The 18,877-nt window shown below is 41.4% G+C and overlaps 1 long non-coding RNA gene and 4 other non-coding genes across 7 annotated transcripts; all 5 read left to right on the top strand.

The window, feature by feature from the left end:
* The first annotated feature begins 722 nt into the window (after positions 1 to 722).
* LOC144684198 (uncharacterized) lies at positions 723 to 10,118 on the top strand. Of its 3 annotated transcripts, none has more exons than XR_013577446.1 (7): positions 723 to 944; positions 1,870 to 1,958; positions 4,999 to 5,065; positions 5,729 to 5,788; positions 6,729 to 6,781; positions 7,436 to 7,514; positions 9,954 to 10,118. It is a non-coding gene; the product is annotated as an uncharacterized LOC144684198 (long non-coding RNA). The 3 variants fall into 3 exon arrangements; XR_013577448.1 differs by lacking the exon at positions 1,870 to 1,958 and adding an exon at positions 1,721 to 1,801 and having other exon boundaries at positions 755 to 944; XR_013577454.1 differs by lacking the exon at positions 723 to 944 and having other exon boundaries at positions 1,870 to 1,962.
* Positions 4,722 to 4,840, top strand: LOC144688929 (small nucleolar RNA SNORA26). The gene has a single exon (XR_013578510.1). It is a non-coding gene; the product is annotated as a small nucleolar RNA SNORA26 (small nucleolar RNA).
* Positions 5,121 to 5,238, top strand: LOC144688920 (small nucleolar RNA SNORA26). The gene has a single exon (XR_013578507.1). It is a non-coding gene; the product is annotated as a small nucleolar RNA SNORA26 (small nucleolar RNA).
* Positions 6,382 to 6,502, top strand: LOC144688933 (small nucleolar RNA SNORA26). Its single transcript, XR_013578511.1, has one exon. It is a non-coding gene; the product is annotated as a small nucleolar RNA SNORA26 (small nucleolar RNA).
* On the top strand, positions 6,843 to 6,961 carry LOC144688925 (small nucleolar RNA SNORA26). Its single transcript, XR_013578508.1, has one exon. It is a non-coding gene; the product is annotated as a small nucleolar RNA SNORA26 (small nucleolar RNA).
* Positions 10,119 to 18,877: the final 8,759 nt, after the last annotated feature.

Here is an 18,877-nt window from a genome sequence, read left to right on the forward strand (position 1 = left end):
TGGATGGGTTAAACAGCCTACCCCTACTCCTATTTCTTATGCTGTTATGTTCAGGACCAACCAAGATAATTGGTCCAGCACTCAACATTGATCAACTCAACATGTGGACAGGATAAAATTGTTTCCCTTGGTGGAGAATTCTAGAACCAGGGGACATAGATTGAAGATAAGTGGCAGAAGGTGTAGGGGGGACATGAGGAAGAACTTTTTTACGCAGAGGGTAGTGGGTGTTTGGAATTCGCTGCCTGAGTTGGTGGTAGAGGGCGAAACTCTCAACTCTTTTAAAAAGTACTTGGATCTGCACCTTAAGTGCTGTAAGCTGCAGGGCTATGGGCCGGGTGCAGGAAGGTGGGATTAGAAAGGGCACCTGGGTGTCCTCGGGCTGGCATGGACACGATGGGCCGAATGGCCTCCTTCTGTACTGTAACTTTTCTATGGTTCTAAGATGCTTCTATGTAAAACATTGATCAACTCAACATTGAAGGCCTATTCAGAGTGCAGTGTGAGATCTCGTCAAAGCAAACTTAGAAGACAAACCTCCTACTTCTCTTTAGTTCTGAAGTTGTGTCTGTTTCGCTTGCCACAGATGCTGCCGGGCCTGCTGAGTTATTCCAGCATTTTTAGTTACTGCTCCAAAGACCCACTTCGGCCGTCACAGGAGGCGGGGCTTCTATGGTTCCGCCCACACGGGCTGTCACAGGAGGCGGGGCTTCTGTGGTTCCGCCTACACGGGCTGTCACAGGAGGCGGTGTGCCGTGGCTCTGCCTTTTCCTTGTGCTGTTGGATGTCGAGGGCTCTGGATGAGTTCGCTCCTGTTGCTGAGATCTGGGTCCTTGAGCATTGACCGCGTGTTGAGGAGGTCGGGAGATCCCGAGCCGAGCGGCTGCCGCGGTGTAACCCACACCGGCTACAGGAGGAGAATGAGCAGTAAAGCGGCCCATTCGGTAAGGCGAAGGCCGAGTGCGGCCTGGGGCTCGGCTCGCCCATGGGGCCCGGCCTGGGGCTCGGCTCGCCCATGCGGCCCGGCTTGGGGCTCGGCTCGCCCATGCGGCCCGGCCTGGGGCTCGGCTCGCCCATGCGGCCCGGCCTGGGGCTCGACACGCCCATGCGGCCCGGCCTGGGGCTCGGCTCGCCCATGCGGCCCGGCCTAGGGCTCGGCTCGCCCATGCGGCCCGGCCTGGGGCTCGACTCGCCCATGCGGCCCGGCCTGGGGCTCGGCTCGCCCATGCGGCCCGGCCTGGGGCTTGACTCGCCCATGCAGCTCGGCTGGGGCTGGGCTGGGCTCGGCCCGGCCTAGGGCTGGGCTCGCCCATGCGGCTCGGCCTGGCCTAGGGCTGGGCTCGCCCATTCGGCCCGGCCCGGCCTGGGGCTGAGCTCGCCCATGCGGCTCGGCTGGGGCTGGGCTCGCCCATGCGGCTCGGCCTGGCCTAGGGCTGAGCTCGCCCATGCGGCTCGGCCCGGCCTAGGGCTGGGCTCGCCCATGCGGCTCGGCCCGGCCTGGGGCTGAGCTCGCCCATGCGGCTCGGCTGGGGCTGGGCTCGCCCATGCGGCCCGGCCTGGGCTCGGACTCACTCCGTCCACTCGATGGAGAGAGGGGGAATTCCTGCTGCCGGGAAAGCCGTGGGCTGTTTTGGGGGGTGGGGGATTGATGGTGAATCGCCTTTCCGGGGCTCGGGCTGCAGCTGAGGGCCAGGGCCCCTCATTTGCTGTTTTTATCTAGTGCCTCGTGGTGTCTCAGCTACTTCCTCTGCAGTGAATTTACTCGAGTTTCAACTTTAGGGAAGGAGGTCGATAAATGAAGGTGAGAACGTCAAACCGAGCAGGTTTGGTGAATTAAATTATCAAGATGTTTTGATGTTTCCATTAAAGGACCGGGAAATTAGAGGAATGGAGATTGGGACTGGTGACCTGAAGGAGCTGCAAATCCCCAAATATGCATGGAATTGAATAATGTGCAGGTAGGTGAGCATTGATAAAAATAAAGTAATTAGATTATTGCTAAAAATCGTGATACTGTTTTTAATACAGCTCGATATATGATTGTTAAAAAAATGACACATTTAAAAAAAATTTGCATGCTGTTTGTCATTTGAAATGAATGAATTACAATGGAGGATATGGCAGGACTAGGTGGTTGTATGGGTTAGACACTGGTCTTTCACCATGCAACCTGAAGTGGAGAGGAGACTTTTATTTCTTGTGAAATGTTTGGTTCACCTAATGAACGTGAACACAGCACAAGATTGGTTCAAAAATTATATTAATTTGTAATATCATTAAGGCCTACAAATGATTGGGATGGTAAATGGAAAGATGCTGCACTGGTACAGCATGGATGCTGTTCTGAGACTGCCACTGAGGCACATTGTTGTCAGACCAGAAAGAACTTTTTACTCTACACCTAACACTGTGATCTGGGGGTGCTTAATGTTCGCGTTGGTGTCCTGAAGTAGAGAACATACTGGATCAAGTCCGTCACCTTGGTACCCAATGACTGGGGTTAAACCATTGAGGGAGGAAATTTTGCTGACTAAATCACCTGGGAGATGATGAGGCTTGAAAAGTTTATTTTAAAGTAGAAAATGCCAAATGAATGCAGGAATAATCTATGGAGATTCAGTAACTATGGGGTCGCTGGTTTAGACAGGAGGCTATGGTGGAATATGAGGGGCTTTCCTTGAAGAGAGATTGACGGTGGTATAACACTTCACATGTTGATGAACAAACTTGAACAACCTGACCCCTCTTATGCAACAAGTTTATCCCAGGATTTCAACACATAATCTTTCTGACACTTCAGTGCAGTACAGAGAGTGCTGCATTGTCTGAGGCATCATCTTGCAGATGAGATTTTAACCAAAGCCCCCTTCTGTCTGTCCTGCTAAACGTTGGAAATCCTTGTATCACTATTCAAAGAATTGCAGGGAATTCGGAGAATCACCAGAAAACAGATTAATATAACTGGATTGTATAACAAGTTACTTGTATAACTAAAACAAAAATACCTGGAAAAACTCAGCAGGTCTGACAGCATCTGCGGAGAGGACTACAGTTAACATTTCGAGTCCGTATGACTCTTCATCAGAACAAAGAAATGAGGTGGTTGAAGAGGTGTGGGACAGGTAGAGCTGGATAGAGGGTCAGTGATAGGTGGAGGCAAAGAAGAGATTGCCAAAGATGTCATAGACAAAAGGACAAAGAGGTGTTGACGGTGGTGATATTAGCTGAGGAATGTGCTAATGATGACATTAAGGGTAGAAAGCAGGTCGAGCAAGTGACAGATAGCCCTAGTGGGGGTGGGGTGGGGGGAAGGGATTGAAATAGGCTAAAAGGTAGAGATAAAACAATGGATGGAAATACATTTTAAAAATAATGGCAATAGGTGGGAAAAGAAATATATATGTAAAAAAATTATAAATTATTGGAAAAAGGGAGTTCAGAAAGGGGGTGGGGATGGGGGAGAGAGTTCATGATCTGAAGTTGTTGAAGTCAATGTTCAGTCCGGAAGGCTGTAAAGTGCCTAGTCGGAAGATGAGGTGCTGTTCCTCCAGTTTGCGTTAAGCTTCACTGGAACAATGCAGCAAGCCAAGGACGGACATGGCATGAGAGTCACAGTGGAAGGTTTCTGGGAAACGTCTGCTCCAGTTGGCGAAACCTGACTTGATTCAACTGACAAACCTGTAGCTGCAACTGTTAGACCCTGAACAGAAACAAGTGGAACAGCAGAACCTTCCATGTATAAGCAAACAAACTGAGATGCCTAAGCTAACATTCCTCTCTAGATCAAAGCGAATCTGCAAACCACCTGACTGATTTGTTCCTGGCTAAGGGGTGAGGAGATGTGAAGTTTGTAAAAGGTCATTTTAGTTAAAAAGAAGTGTTATATAAAAAAACCTGACAGGGTGTGCTAAGTCCTGGATGTATTGCCCTCTGGTGTAGAATAAGGAATAAAGGAACCTTCTGTTTTTTGCACAGGAAGCTGTGGTTCAGAAACAGATAGCTGTGTGTATTCTTAATTGTTTAGCGACAAAAGCACTTCAGAATCAGAGTTAATTGTTTCGGGTCCTTATGACACTTCTTCAGAGCCCAATTTATGCTTTTGGTTCATGTGGTTTAAAGTGTTAGGGGAAAGTTTTGTTTATATACAGGAAATATATAGGTTCCATAATAAAAGCTAAATACTGGGATGCTGGAAATCTGAAACAAAAACAAAAAATGCTGGAAAAACTCAGCAGGTCTGACAGCATCTGTGGAGAGAGAAACAGAGTCCGGATTTCAAGTCTGGGTGACTCTTTTTCAGAGCTAAAGAGAAGTAAAAATGTGATGAAATTTAAAGGCCAGCGCTAGGTGGAGGCAAAGGAGAGATTGACAGTGATGTCAGGAACAAAAGGACAAAGGGGTGTTAATAGTAGTGGTACTGGCTAAAGGAGGTGCCAATGGGGGCGCTAAGGTAAGGCCACATTCTGCTTTCTTAATGCCACCATCCTTTAGCCAGTACCACTACTATTAACACACTTTTGTCCTTTTGTTCATGACACCTTTGTCAATCTCTCCTGTGCTTCCACCTGTCGCTGGCCTTCTATCCAGCTTTGCCTGCTCCATCCCCCTTAAACAATATATAGGGTCTATTGGATTGATGAATATTAATAAATATACAATATTTACAATAATAAATCTGAGTGCACGATCAGATAAGAATGTCCATGTGCCCCTCTTCAGCTTTGCCCATCCAAGACGGACAGTGTCTTAGGTGGCCAATACAGAAGGGTAGATAATTTTCTCTCTCAAACCCAAGGCAAAGGAATTGTCAATGTTTTGGATCCTGTCGAGTGGAACATATTTCTTTCTAGCTGTCCTTAATTCATTACTGCAAGCTGGCTTTTGAATCAAATTCCAATGCAAGATTTCCAGATTAATTAGTTTTGTTGACTTGATTTGTGAAGACCTAAATTTGGTTGTTTGCTGGTATATCAGTAACTTTATTTTCTCCATTTGCAGAGGGATGGAGTGAACAGAACAGAAACAATGGGCATAAGAAAAATGCATCTGAAAAAATTGCCTTGAGGTATGACTGGGGGGAGAACCATTTGGATTTTGTTATTTTGCCTCCCCCTCCATTATTGCCCATCTAAGACAGGCAGTGTCATAGGTGGATAACACAGAAGGGTAGATGATTCCTCTCTTAAACCCAAAGCAAATAGACTGTCATTGCTTTGGATCCTGTCGAGAGGTACAGCTATATTCTGTATCGACTATAATTATCTTGAAAAGAATCATTGTTCAAATATGTGTAAAGTTCACTGTAGCAAACTGAGATTGTGTATTTTGGGCGGCTGCCATCAGACTTTGCAAAGCACTCTGTCTCCCGTATGGGTTTAACCTTGTTTGCATGTGGTCTTTAGGCAGTTTTATGTTGTGTCCATGGTGCTATTGCAGGCCAGTTTGAACTTGCTTCTGAGAAGAGAACTTGCATAACGCAGGTGTGTGCAGTGAGGTATATCCTGACATGCTCTGTGCAGAGCTCAGCCAAATTTAAATGCAATAGAATTTTGCAAGTACGTGTGCCGAGTGCTAAATATGATTTAAAAAGCTGTAGTAGATAGCTGATAAGTAGCATGTGAAATAGTTGGAATTTGAGGCATGCAAAATCTAGAAGAATTTTTGCAATGAAATATGTGTTAACCATTCATATCCTTTGTTTCTAACCTAATTTGTTTTGTTCACACAGGCTGTATATACATTTGAAAGGAGTGGTGAATAACTAACATGATGGATATTGTATAGTGAGGTATGAATAATAATTTGCCTTTTAGAAATGACAGTTAACATTAATCCTGGTGCTGGCTGCCTCATGGCAAACCAATGTTGTAGCAGGGATCACAAGCAGGCATTTGGGGTCTCTTTTTCCATATGCAAATAGACAAACACCTTCATGCACAGGTAAAGAATGCCTCAACAACCAATTTACAACAATCAGTTAAGTTTGTAATGTGGCTCATTTACACTCGCCAGAAAAGACATACGTTCATACACAGGTACCCATTCTTTGCAAATCAAAGGAATATGTTCAAGCCTTGTGTCCTTGAGTTACTCGGGAACTTAGAACACCTATAGTTCTGCTTTCTCCATGACCAAGCCTTGGCCAATCAGAGCCAACTTGCCAAACAATCAGCACCCTTTTCCTCTCGAGTATATATTGTTGTGACAATTTGAAATTTGGCATTCTTGTGTTTGTCCTGAAGAGTGCAAGATGAAAAGATTTGGCAACATGTCTCTTTTCAGCAATATTGAAATAAATATTCCTGGAGAAATAGGGGTATGGGGACGAAGGAAAATTCAAACATGTATCAAAAATATTTATTGCTATACCCCTTCCCAGCTTTGCACATCTAAGACAGACGGTGTCTTAAATGGCCAAGATAAAGGGGGAGACAAAATTTTCTCTCTCAAACCCAAAGCAAAAGGATTATCAATGCTTTGGATCCTGTCGGGAGGAACAGCTATATTATTATTCACTATATAGCTAAGGGAAAAAATAGATAACTTCAAACCCAATTTGGAGTTCACCATAACAGACTGAAATCTTTGGATGACTAACATCAGACTTTGCTAAGCAGTTAGTGTTCTGTGGGCTTTTCGTCATAGTTCGTACTTGATCTGCTTTGATATCCTGTCATCGAGCAGCTGCTGGCACCTGTGAACAAAAGTATTTTGTTTTTCGCAAATAGATAAACCGAACCAGAAAAAGGATGCTTAAAAATACACCTGGAGGAACATTGAGGTATGTGGAGGAATCAAACACTTGAATACGTGGAAGCATCATTCTGTACCCCTTAATAGCTTTGCCCATCTAAGACAGGCAGTGTCTCAAATGGCCAACATAAAGGGGGAGATAAAACTCTCTCTCAAACCCAAAGCAAATGGATTATCAATGCTTTGGATCCTGTCGGGAGGAACAAACATTAATTTTGTCATTGTTCATACTGACTGCATTTTGCAGAGAAAATGTTCACCTGGTAGCATTACCAGTTAAAGTAAGACATGCATTTGCATAATAGCTTATTGGTTTTCCCAAACTCATTGTAAGTGGTGAGTTAATTTGTGTTTTTTTAATGGATTTTCTTTCAAGGTGGGATCTTGTCCAGGGTAGTGAATAGCTGAACCATTGCAAAAGGGAAAGGTCCAAGAATTGACCTTTGTTCTGTGATGATTTAGCTGTCCCTTAGCTGGTGTGCTGGTTATTGCACTAGTTACCTTTACAGATTGTGGGGGGGGTGGAAATTGATTGTGTTTGCTGCTTCTGATTGTTTCCTGGCTATGCTGTTTGACAGATGGATATTGGGTAAGGATAGAATAGAAGGAGAAGATTGGTGACAGGAAAACAAGAAATGCGTTTTTATATAAGTAACTTATTACATCAATTTATTTTTCTCAGGAAAGAAATTAACTGAATTAAACAAGGCAATGTTTATGAAGTAGTACACCTGGAGAAATGTTGACGGGCATGCAAGATGGTGGGTATCAAACATTTGAAGACGTTGCACATTTCATTCACCTTTGACCATCTTAAGACACACAAGTTAAATTATCAAAACACAGGAGAAAATAGTGACCCATGATTTGTGGTCAGCAACGAAGGAGTGGCACTTTCCTCATGGCGACGCAGTGTCGAAAGCATTACAAGGAAGTACCAGTTAGAATATTTAATTCAATGTAAAATTATGTACAAAAAGTGAAACGGAGGGAAGCAGAAAAATGAGATTTAGAAAGATAGACAGAATAATGAAAAAATAATTATTTTAAATGGCAACCTGGAGGAATCTCCGCATTTTTGAATGTAAATTTTCAGAACAACAGAGGTTGTTTGACAGTAATTAAGATTTTTCCCTTAAGAAATGAGTAGGCCATACAGCCTCTTGAGTCTGTGGCAGCTGTCTGATTTGCTCAATAATGGTGAGCACTGATAGCGTCACCATTATTGTTCCATCAAAGTCAAGGCCATTATTCTCTCAAAATACAAAGCAATTTGACTTTTATAGCCATTAACATGGTTGACGATACCATTCTCCTCCAACGCTTCTCTACGGTTATCCAGCTTTGTGGGACTGCATTCACCAGGTTCCAGTGTAGTCAAAATATTGCAACCTGCAATGTTTTCTCTGCCTGCTTCATGCCATTACCACTGGTGTTCCCCAAGGAATCTAGTCTTGACTCCCCCTCCTGTTTCTCATCAACATGCTGTCTCTTGGTAATATTATCTGAAAACCTAGCATAATTTTCCATGTACACTGACAGCACCCAGCTTTTCCTTACCTCCACCTCTCAATCCTCCTTGTGTCTCTAGTTGTCACACTGCTTGTATGAGATCCTATACTGGATGCGCATCAACTTCCCTCAATGATTTTTGGGAAGATTAAAGCCATTGTCTTCTGCCACAACTGCAAACTTCATTCCCTTGTCACTGACTCCTCCCTCCCTAACAGCTGTCTGAGGTTATATCAGACTGTTCACAACCTTAGTGTATTATATTTGATCGTGAGATGAGCTTGCAGCCACGTATCCAGGGCATCATTTAAGACCACCTATTTCCACCTCCATGGGCCATATCTGCCCCTGCCTCAACTCATCTGAAACCCTTATCTATGCGTTTACTACCTCTAGACTCGACTATTGCAACACTCCCCTGGCTACCCTCCCATGTTTACCCTCGTAAACAAGGTCATCCAAAGCTTTGCTGCCCTAACTCACACCAAGTCCCATTCACCCATCATCCCTCTGCTGACTGACCTACATTGGATCCTGCTTAAACAAAGCTGTAATTTTTTTAATACTCATCCTTCTCTTCAAATCCCTCTTGTTCTTTCGTGTATCTAACCTCCAACCCTGAAATTCCTGAGCTTTTCCATTCCAACCTCTTGAGCATCCCCAATTGTACTTGCTGCACATTTGGCAGCTGCGACTTCAGCGGATAAGTGGCCAAGACTGTAAAGCCTGGAATTCCCTCCCTAAACATCCCCACTTCTCTTCCTTCTCTAAGACGCTCCTTAAACTCTACCTTTGTCAAAGCTTTTATTCATTTGCTCTAATATCCTCTTGTGAACAGTGTAAAATATTGTTTCATAGCACTCCAAGAAGACTGGGATGGGATGGTTTACTATGTTTAGGTGCTACATAAATACAAATTGAAGTCTTGGATCCAAAAGAGAGGAATTTTTTTTTTTTCAGATTTCCTGTATGGGATTTTTCAGATCTTGCAAAGTAACGAAAACTGAAGGTGAAGACTTGCATATTTGTGTAGAATCTTTATGTGGTCTCAATATCAGTGTTTTACAGTGAATCGCCTTTGAAGTGCAGTGACTCACCTTAAATTTACGACCACCTTATTTCTAATTTTTGTTTCCAACGTTGGAAGTTTAAGACAGCTCGGTTCTTAGTGATACACAGTGGACAGTGGGTTCTCCAATTCAAAGGAAAAAATATTGGTATTTTGTATTTCATTAGGAAATGCACCCTTTCACCCTGCTGAGTTTGTGGAAAGTACAGTAATTTGAATGAAAAGTAGCACCACCTGTGCACTTTAAAATACTTAATGCACATTCTAGTCTTAAAAGTAATTTTGCTTTTGCCAGAATAGTACTGAATTTTGAAATTGCTGTCGATGTTTGTTTTTGTTCAGGGATGGAGTTATTTTTTTAAAGAAATGGAAATTCGGCCAAATTAATTGAATATGGAATGTTTCCTATTTGTTTGTGTGCCAGGTACTGTGACAGCACCCTGTTCGTGCCATCACAATGGTTGTGGACAACAATCATTAGAAATAGCTACAGAATTTATTTTTAAATCACTAGTGAGAGTTAGGATGCAACTAATCCCTTTTCATTTGTTGTGCCAAAATAACTTCTGTGTATTGGGGGGGGTAAGTATATGTTCTTGATTCTTAATTTTTTTTGCAGGAATAGACAAAAAACAAAGATTTGAAACTTCGCACCCTTGAACATCTACTTGCTGGAATTTGTTTACCATTGTCCTAGTTATTGACTTCATCCATGTAATGTTTTGTGGTTATTGTAATTTATCATTTGCTGCAATAAAAGGATAATAAATGCAAATTTGTTAAACTTTTCTAAAAGCTTCATTAATTTGCTTAAAAAAAACTAACATGGGATATACCCAAAGTAAAGGTATACTTTAGAAACTATGGAGTTTCTCCTTCATTATCGTAAAATACCTTGTTGCTGAATTTCTCGTTCTGTATGGAATAATATGGGGAATGTGGCAAAAGCAGAGAAATTATTTTTAACTGAGTCACCGCAGTTGGCTCATCTACATTTGTTCCTTGAAAATATTTTAATTAACATAAGCCCCACACTATTGCAGGATGCTGATGTGTCTTGTTTGAAAGGACAGTGTTGTGAATCCTCAAGAAAGCTATACAAAATTGAGGTTGAACATGTGAAATAAAATAAACATTCAAAATATTACATAAAATCTGCATTTTTTTTTATTGGCATGCATTGTCTCTAGGCTGTGTATGAAACTTTTTGCTCCACATCTTTATGATGCACAGTTTATTGTAGATGTTCATTACAATGAAGTACTCATTGGAATCTGGATTGTTCATCGAAGTGAATGAGGGACATGTTCAGTTACTGGAAGCAAATGGGTTGGAGCCAAAGCAATCAAAAGTACCGGAAGCAACTGATTGCGTCACACCTCCCAGACGTGGAATTTGAAAATGTTTCTTGTGTAGATCCAGCTCAAAAGTATTTGGGTGAATGAACTGCCAGATGAGTCACTTGAGAAGAATAAATACAATGTGTAAAGATAAATAAAGTGACTGGAGGCAATGTTGTAGACAAAACCTTAAATCTTTCAGCCACTGGATTGCAATGCAATTCAAGAGCAAATTGCTGATAGGCAAAATCCTTCTTATTCCTTTCTGTCACATTTGGCATGAAATATATGCTTTGTGGTGGACAGCTTTGTAGTGACTTAGAAAATATAGCTGGCCAAAATGATTGAGGAGACTTCTGGCTGTCTGTTATCAAGCATTTTACAGGGAACGGTGAGTTAAGCCCGAGTAAAGTCATGTGAGCTTGGGTTGTGATTTGTTAAGTCAGAGAACATGGACACCAACAGTAATGTGTTTCAGTGTCATCGTTCTGCTGGCTTAAATATTCTATAATGTTTTGTTCATCACTGGATATGTTGACCCTGATTTGTAGTAAATGGTGAAGCAAAGACACTTGCTACTGACCTCAAAGGAGTTTGAATTCCCCTCAGGCAAGTCAAGAGAATGTTTTAGCATACGGTAGTAGTGATGGCAGCAATCATAAAAAACCAATCTTCCTGTACAGCAAACTAAAAAAAAAGCACTTATTAGCCGTCATTTTTAAATTTTCAGGTAGTGAAATTAATGCTTATGATTGGATTAAGATGAAAGCTAAAATAAAATGTTTTAAAATGTAGAATTTATCATTATGGAGAAATTTGACGATCTGCAAATATAATTAGGTTTTTAGGACCATTAAGTGTGCTGAGCAGTAATTCTGAAGTTAGTACACCATTTAAAAATCCAGTTACATCTCATTTAACGAGACTAATAACAGAATTGAAGTTATTGCAATACACAGGAACTTCGTGAAGGAGCATAAATCATTGACAGCAATTTCAGGATTTTTGCATTCTGTGCATGTGTGGATTGTCAAATTTCAGTTTCACTGGGAAAGCGGTGGTGAAAACCAAGTTTTCCTGTCAGGCAGCTAACATGGTTGGCCCTGCTAGAATGACATGAGCTGCATGACCATGTTTTTAAGGTGGTCAATGTGTGGGTTCTGCATTTGGTTGAGCTGTGTACTCCGCATTACTTTAGATAAATATATGGAAGAAAACTCAGATCGCTGCATATAGAAGTTTATAACTGCAGTCTGTTCTATGGGGAATTTCGCTGCAACAATAGTGTTTGTACAACTTTTTCTCTTCACTATATTAAACATCACAAGTTCCCCTTTGAGAATTACTCAACATGGCAGACAGCTGACAAAGTCCTTCTGACATGCAGGTATGGTGGTTTTGTGGTTACAGTTCTGAATTTACAACCTAGAAGTCGTGAGTTAAGGTCCTACCATACCAGGATATAAAGTTGAATTCCATATGGTAATTTGTTGTAAAAGCAATAAATTTTAAGCAGTTCACTAACCATTCTGTGAGAGTAACGTGATTTCAGTGAATGGGATGGACAATACTGCACTGCCCATGCTCCCCAAAAGGAACAGATTTAAAACAATGTGTCACATTGCTAAGGAACTCCAGAAGACAGTTTAGATCACGCCCAGGCAAATTTATGGGCGTTCCACCAAAGAAGTCCAGAATTAGTAAAATTCATTCTTGCCTATAACAGCTGTTGGTACATCCACCTTGGAGAGGAGCAGAAACTATTCAAATGATCCAAGAATGGGGAATGCTCTCAGGGATTTTGCAGTTTCAAAAATTTGCGTAATGGAATTTATTTTAGATCAATGTCTTGAACAAAAGATTTGAAAGCTATTGAGTGAATTTATAGCCTCTGAATGTAATTGATAAGATTGATCAGTGAGCTCTAAGTAACCCTTGGCATCACCATAGATACTAGAAAAGAGTATCGTCAATGTTTTCAAGTTTTCCACAAAGTGAAAAAACCAAGATGGTTTCTTTGAATATTTGTCAATGGCTCTGAAAAATATCAATGTTATACTAGCAAAGATAAGATTGACATTCTTTGGATTGAAATGTAGAGATTTGCAGAAGCTAAGATGCTACTTGGAACTGGTAAAGTCACTATGGCATAGAAAAAGGCCATTTGGCCCGCTGAGTCCATGCTGGCTCTGTAGACCAATCTTAATCAGAGCTGTAGCCCTGCAAGAAAAACAGAAAATGCTGGAAAAACTCAGCCAGCCCTGAAGAAGGTTCATACGGACTCTAAACATCAGCTCTGTTTTTCTCTCCACAGATGCTGTCAGATCTGAGTTTTCCAGCATTTTGTTTTTCTTTCAGATTCCCAGGTATATAGGAAGAATTTACAGACTGTTAACCTGTTTGGTCACACTTTGAATGCATGTCCTGTGGCCATCGAGTCCTGGATTTGGATTTGGTAAAGTTTTTGGCACAGTGGTAGGGACTACTACTGCACTACAAGACCTCTCCTAGTTCTTGTGCCGTCAGTTAATGGAAACAGTTTTCCTTTCTCTACTTACTTAAACCAGTCATAATTTTGTACAACTCTTATCAAATCTCCCCTTAATTTCCTTTGTTCCAAGGAGAACAACCTGAGCTTCTCCAATCTAACCCTGCAGCTAAAATTCCTCATCTGTGGAACCATTCTGGTAAATCTCTGCAGCCTCTCAAGGACCCTGACATCCTTCCTAAAGTGTGACCAGAACTGGATGAAATACTCGAGTTGTGGCCTGACCAGAGATTTATAAAGATTTAGCATAATGTCCCTGTTTTGGCACTCAATACCTCAAAGCCCAAAATCCCATATGCTTTGCTAACTACTCTCTCACTGGCCTGTGACTTTCAAAGATTTATCCATATGAAACCCAAGTCACTTGGATATTGCCAGTTGGGCTATATTCCTTTTCTCTATTTCTTCTGCCAAAATACATCACCTCATACTTCTCTATTAAATTCCACCTGCCATTTGTCTGCCTATTCTGTTAGCCTTATCAATTTTAAAATTCTTTCAAAATTCATTCACGGGATGTGGGGGCTTGGCTGGCTAGGCCAACATTTATTGCCCATCCCTAGTTGCCCTTGAGGGTGGTAGTGAGCTGCCCACTTGAACCGTTGCAGTCCATGTGGTGTAGATACACCCACAGTGCTGTTAGGAAGGGAGTTCCAGGATTTGACCCAGCAACAGTGAAGGAACAGCAATATATTTCCACGTCAGGATGGTGAGTGACTTGGAGGGAAACTTCTAGCTGATGGTGTTCCCATCTATCTGCTGTCTTTATCCTTCTAGATGGTAGTGGTCATGGGTTTGGAAGGTGCTGTCGAAGGAGCGTTGGTGGATTCCTGTAGTGCATCTTGAAGATGGTACACACTGCTACTATTGTGCGTCGGTAGTGAAGGGAGCGAATTTTTGTGGATGTGATGCCAATCAAGTGGGCTGCTTTGACCTGGACGATGTCAAGCTTTTTGTGTTGTGGGAGCTGCACTCATCCAAGTGAGTGGGGAGTGTTCCATCACACTCCTGACTTGTGCCTTGCAGATGGTGGATAGGCTTTGGGGAGTCAGGAGGTGAGTTACTCGTTGCAGGATTCTTAGCCTCTGACCTGCTCTTGTAGCCGCAGTATTTATATGGCTAGCCCAGTTCAGTTTCTGGTCAATGGTAACCCCCAGGATGTTAGTGGAGGATTCAGTGGTAGTAATGCCATTGAACATCAAGGAGTGATATTTGGATTCTCTTTTGTTGGAGATGGTCATTGCCTGGCACTTGTGTGGTGTGAATGTTACTTTTGGAGCAGACTGAAATGGCAAGTTTACTCAATTTTCTGAAAAGTTAGGTTTTTATAACATTGAAAAATAGTGACATTTTTGGATGTTTTTTAATTTTTAAAAGCAGTGTAAAAACACAATGGGTTTAAAATGTCCTTGAAACATGTGTGTAAAGTGTAATTACAGATATATACAGCATGGACAATTCTCTTCCTGACATAACACATCTGCTGAAACTTGCATCCATACCTTTGATATTTATAGACCCAACTATTCCAATGCACTCTAGTCCAGTCACCCACATGCAGTCATTCAAAACTCTGCTGGCGAAGTCCATACTTGCTCCAAATCCTGTTCACCATTATCCTTGACCTACATTGACTCTTGGTCAAGCAAATTTAAAATTCTGCTTCTTGTTTTCAAACCCCTGCATGGCATAAGGCTCACCCCTCCCTGTCTCTGTTATCTCCTCCAGCTCTACACCCTCTGATTTCAGCACCCATTTAATTCTGCCCTCGTGAGCAACTGCAATCTTAATTTTGCCACCATGAATTCAAATCAATGCAAAGACCAATGGGATGAAAAGGGTTGAATGCTACTTATATACTTCTAGAATTTCTATTTTTCAAGTAAGTTCATCTGCGGCTTTATGAATTGTTTCAAGATAAATTGTATTGATTATAACCTAGTACATCTTCAGTGATTGTAATTAGATAATATACTGATTTTATAGACTTTACAGCAACAATTTTATAACAACCAATAAACAACTTGTGTAGAAATTGAGAAATGGCATCAAATTCCAGCATATTGAATGAATTAAGAGATAAGTAATTTATCCAGAGCCATTGGCCTGCATTGCATGAAAGGGTTTAAACTTTCAGTAGGCAGAAACATAATTGAAGGATATAATCATAAATGGCAGACATGCTAGGATGTGGTTTAATACAGGTCAGTGCACCTGCCGTTAAACTGGTGTGTGCTCCAGTGGAGGTAACAGCTTTGAAGTAAAGATCTGAGGAAAAGTTTCTCCTTCCTTTAATCTTTTGACGTCTTCAATTGCTATCCTTTGATCAGAGATGCTTCCTGTAAATTGTGCTGCAGTTTTAATGTTCAGGATTGGACTGCATTTTGGCAGTTTTAGGAAGATGACACAAGATTACTCTTGAATCTTCATCTCCCTGATGAATTCTTTCAGTAAAGATTGAGAGTTCATTCGATAAAACTTTGGTGCTAACAAACATACATATTCTACCAAAATATGGAAATACCGTATCTATATTTCAAGTTCGAGTTCTCTTTCAGCCAATGTATATTTTGGGATCTAGATTCTGCTGTTATTTTGATTGTCTTTATTAAAGATAAGTATAAAGGAAAATGATCTCTGAGCATCTTCTGGCAGATCAGTCAGTACTCTCACAATATTAATAGTAAGGTGCCAGATTTAGGATATGAGCTTCCAAACTGTGCTTTAGGATTATGCATGTTTGAAAGTCACTGACACAAGAAAAATACGCAGGTGAAAACATCTAATGTTGCCTTATATAATATTTAGAAACATAGAAAATAGAAGCAGGAGTAGGTCATTCAGCCATTCGAGCCTGCTCCGCCATTCAATATGATCATAGTTGATCCTCTATCTCAACGCCATTCTCCCACTCTCTCCTCATACCCCTTGATGCCTTTAGAGTCTAGAAATCTATCTATTTCTTTCTTAAACTTATTCAGTGACCCGGCCTCCACAGCCCTCTGGTAGAGAATTCCACAGGTAGTTCTAGACCCCACGGCCAGAGGAAACATTATCCCTGCATCCAGCCTGTCCAGCCCTGTCAGAATTTTATATGTTTCAATGAGATCCCCTCTCAGTCTTCTAAACTCCAGTGAATACAAGCCTAGTCGCCCCAATTTCTCCTCATACGACAATCCTGCCATCCCAGGAATCAGTCTGGTGAACCTTTGCTGTGCTCCCTCTATGGCAAGTATATCCTTTCTTAGGTAAGGAGACCAAAACTGCACACAATATTCCAGGTGTGGTCTCACCAAGGACACTTGGTATAGCTGCAGTAAGACATCCTTGCTCCTGTACTCAAGTCCTCTCGCAATGAAGGCCAGCATACTATTTGCGGCCTTAACAGCTTGCTGCACCTGCATGTTTGCTTTCAGTGACTGGTGTACAAGGACACCCAGGTCCCTTTGTACATCAACATTTCCCAATCTATCACCACTTAAATAATACTCTGCCATTCTGTTTTACCTGCCAAAGTGGATAACTTCACACTTATCCACATTATACTGCATCTGCCATGTATTTGCCGACTTACTCAACTTGTCTAAATCACCTTGAAACCTCTTAACATCCTCCTCACCGCTCACATTCCCAGCAAGTTTCGTGTAGTCAGCAAACTTGGAAATATTACATTTTGTTCCCTCAGCCAAATTATTGATGTATATTGTGAATAGCTGGGGCCCAAGCACTGATCCCTGCAGTACCCCACTGGTCACCGCCTGCCATTCTGAAAAGACTCATTTATTCCTACTGTTTCCTGTCTGCTAACCAATTCTGAATCCATATTACCCCCAATCCCATGTGCTTTAACTTTACACATTGACCTCTTATGTGGGACTTTATCAAAAGCTTCCTGAAAATCCAAATACACCACATCCACTGGTTCTCCCCTATCTATTCTGCTAGTTACGTCCTCAAGAACTCCAGTAGGTTTATCAAACATGATTTCCTTTTCATAAATCCATGTTGACTTTGTCTAATCCCGTTGATATTTTCTAAGTGTCCTGTTATCGCATCCTTTAGTATAGACTCTAGCATTTTCCCTACCACTGATGTTAGGCTAACTGGTTTGTAATCCCGTTTTTTTCCCTCCCTTTCTTAAACAGTGGGGTTACATTTGCCACTCTCCAATCTGCAGGGACTGTTCCAGAATCTACATAATTTTGGAAGATGACAACCAACGCATGCACTATTTCCATGGCCATCACCTTTAGTACCCTCGGATGTAGATTATTGGGCCCTGAGGATTTATTGGCTTTCAGTCCCATTAATTTCTCCAGTGCTTGTTTTAGTAATACTAATTTCCTTCAATTCCTCCTTCTCACTAGACCCTCGATTCCCTAGTATTTCTGGGAAGTTATTTGTGTCTTCCTCCGTGAAGACAGAACTAAAGTAGTTGTTTAATTGCTCTGCTTTTTCCTTGTTTTCTATTATAAATTCCCCTGTTTCGGACTGTAAGGGACCTACATTTGTCTTCACCAATCTTTTTCTTCTTACATACTTATAGGAGCTTTTACAGTCCTCCTTTATGTTCCTTCCAAGTTTACTCAAACATTTTCCCCCTCTGAATCAATCTCTTGGTCCTCCTTTGCTGAATTCTAAACTACTTTTTCTAGCAACTTTATATGACTCCTCTTTGGATCTAATGCTATCTTTAATTTCTTTTGTTAGCCATGGCTAGGCCACTTTCCCTGTTGCTTTTGCACTAGAAAGGAATATATAACTGTTGCAATGCATACATTCGTATGCATCCATACTAAAGTGGAAGTGTTAGTGTATATTAACCCCTAATTATTTCAGTACCTTTAGGTGATCATTTTTTGTTTATTTGACCTGAGGCATTAAATAGTGATTTTAAAAAGTACATGCATCATTTAAACAATTCAGTGCCGATATAAACAGAAGATGAAAGTAAAGTTTGGCAGGCAGAGCCAATGGGATAAAACTGCCCTATGCTATTCTGTGCATTTCTAGAATTTTCTAGAAGTTTTTGTTGAGATTTTTTGATTCGGGCTTTGTGAAATGTTTCATGATAAATTGTTTCTGGTCTAGGCTGAGCTTTCTGATCTCAACCGAGAGTGATGCCAATCCTTGCTTTGAGGGCAAAAAAAGTTGTGCAGCACTTCTCACCTTGATGATTCCCCACTGGAAATCCTTACCATGTGTGTTAAGTGTTATGACAGGACAGGATGGAGTTCAGCATGAGGAAAATAGGGTTCTCTGTTTCTGCACTTGTTCTATATTCAAAACATTATTACTATAAGTATAACAAAAGATTATATTGAAACCCTTGCCATTTTAATTACCTCAATTTGTGACAAAAATTTTACTTTACAATTTCAAAAAACTTTGAAAATAGGTACAGAGAACTGGAGGGATTTTGTTTTTACCTCAGAGACCTGCATTTAAATAGAGCCCCATAAATACAATGATTGTGCTTTCCTTTCTTCTATCTATATCTTTCTTTCTTCACTATCTATATAGTGTCACTGCTGGATGAGTGGGATCAGAAGGCATTTTTTTTCTCAGTGTATTGGCCACCTTGGAGCCATAACCACCTAAATTTGTGGATTCCAAAGCTCTGCAGGTATGGACCATGATTGGGCCTGCAGATAG

Source organism: Cetorhinus maximus, chromosome 1 (assembly GCF_964194155.1).
Source record: "Cetorhinus maximus chromosome 1, sCetMax3.hap1.1, whole genome shotgun sequence".
NCBI lineage: Eukaryota > Metazoa > Chordata > Chondrichthyes > Lamniformes > Cetorhinidae > Cetorhinus > Cetorhinus maximus.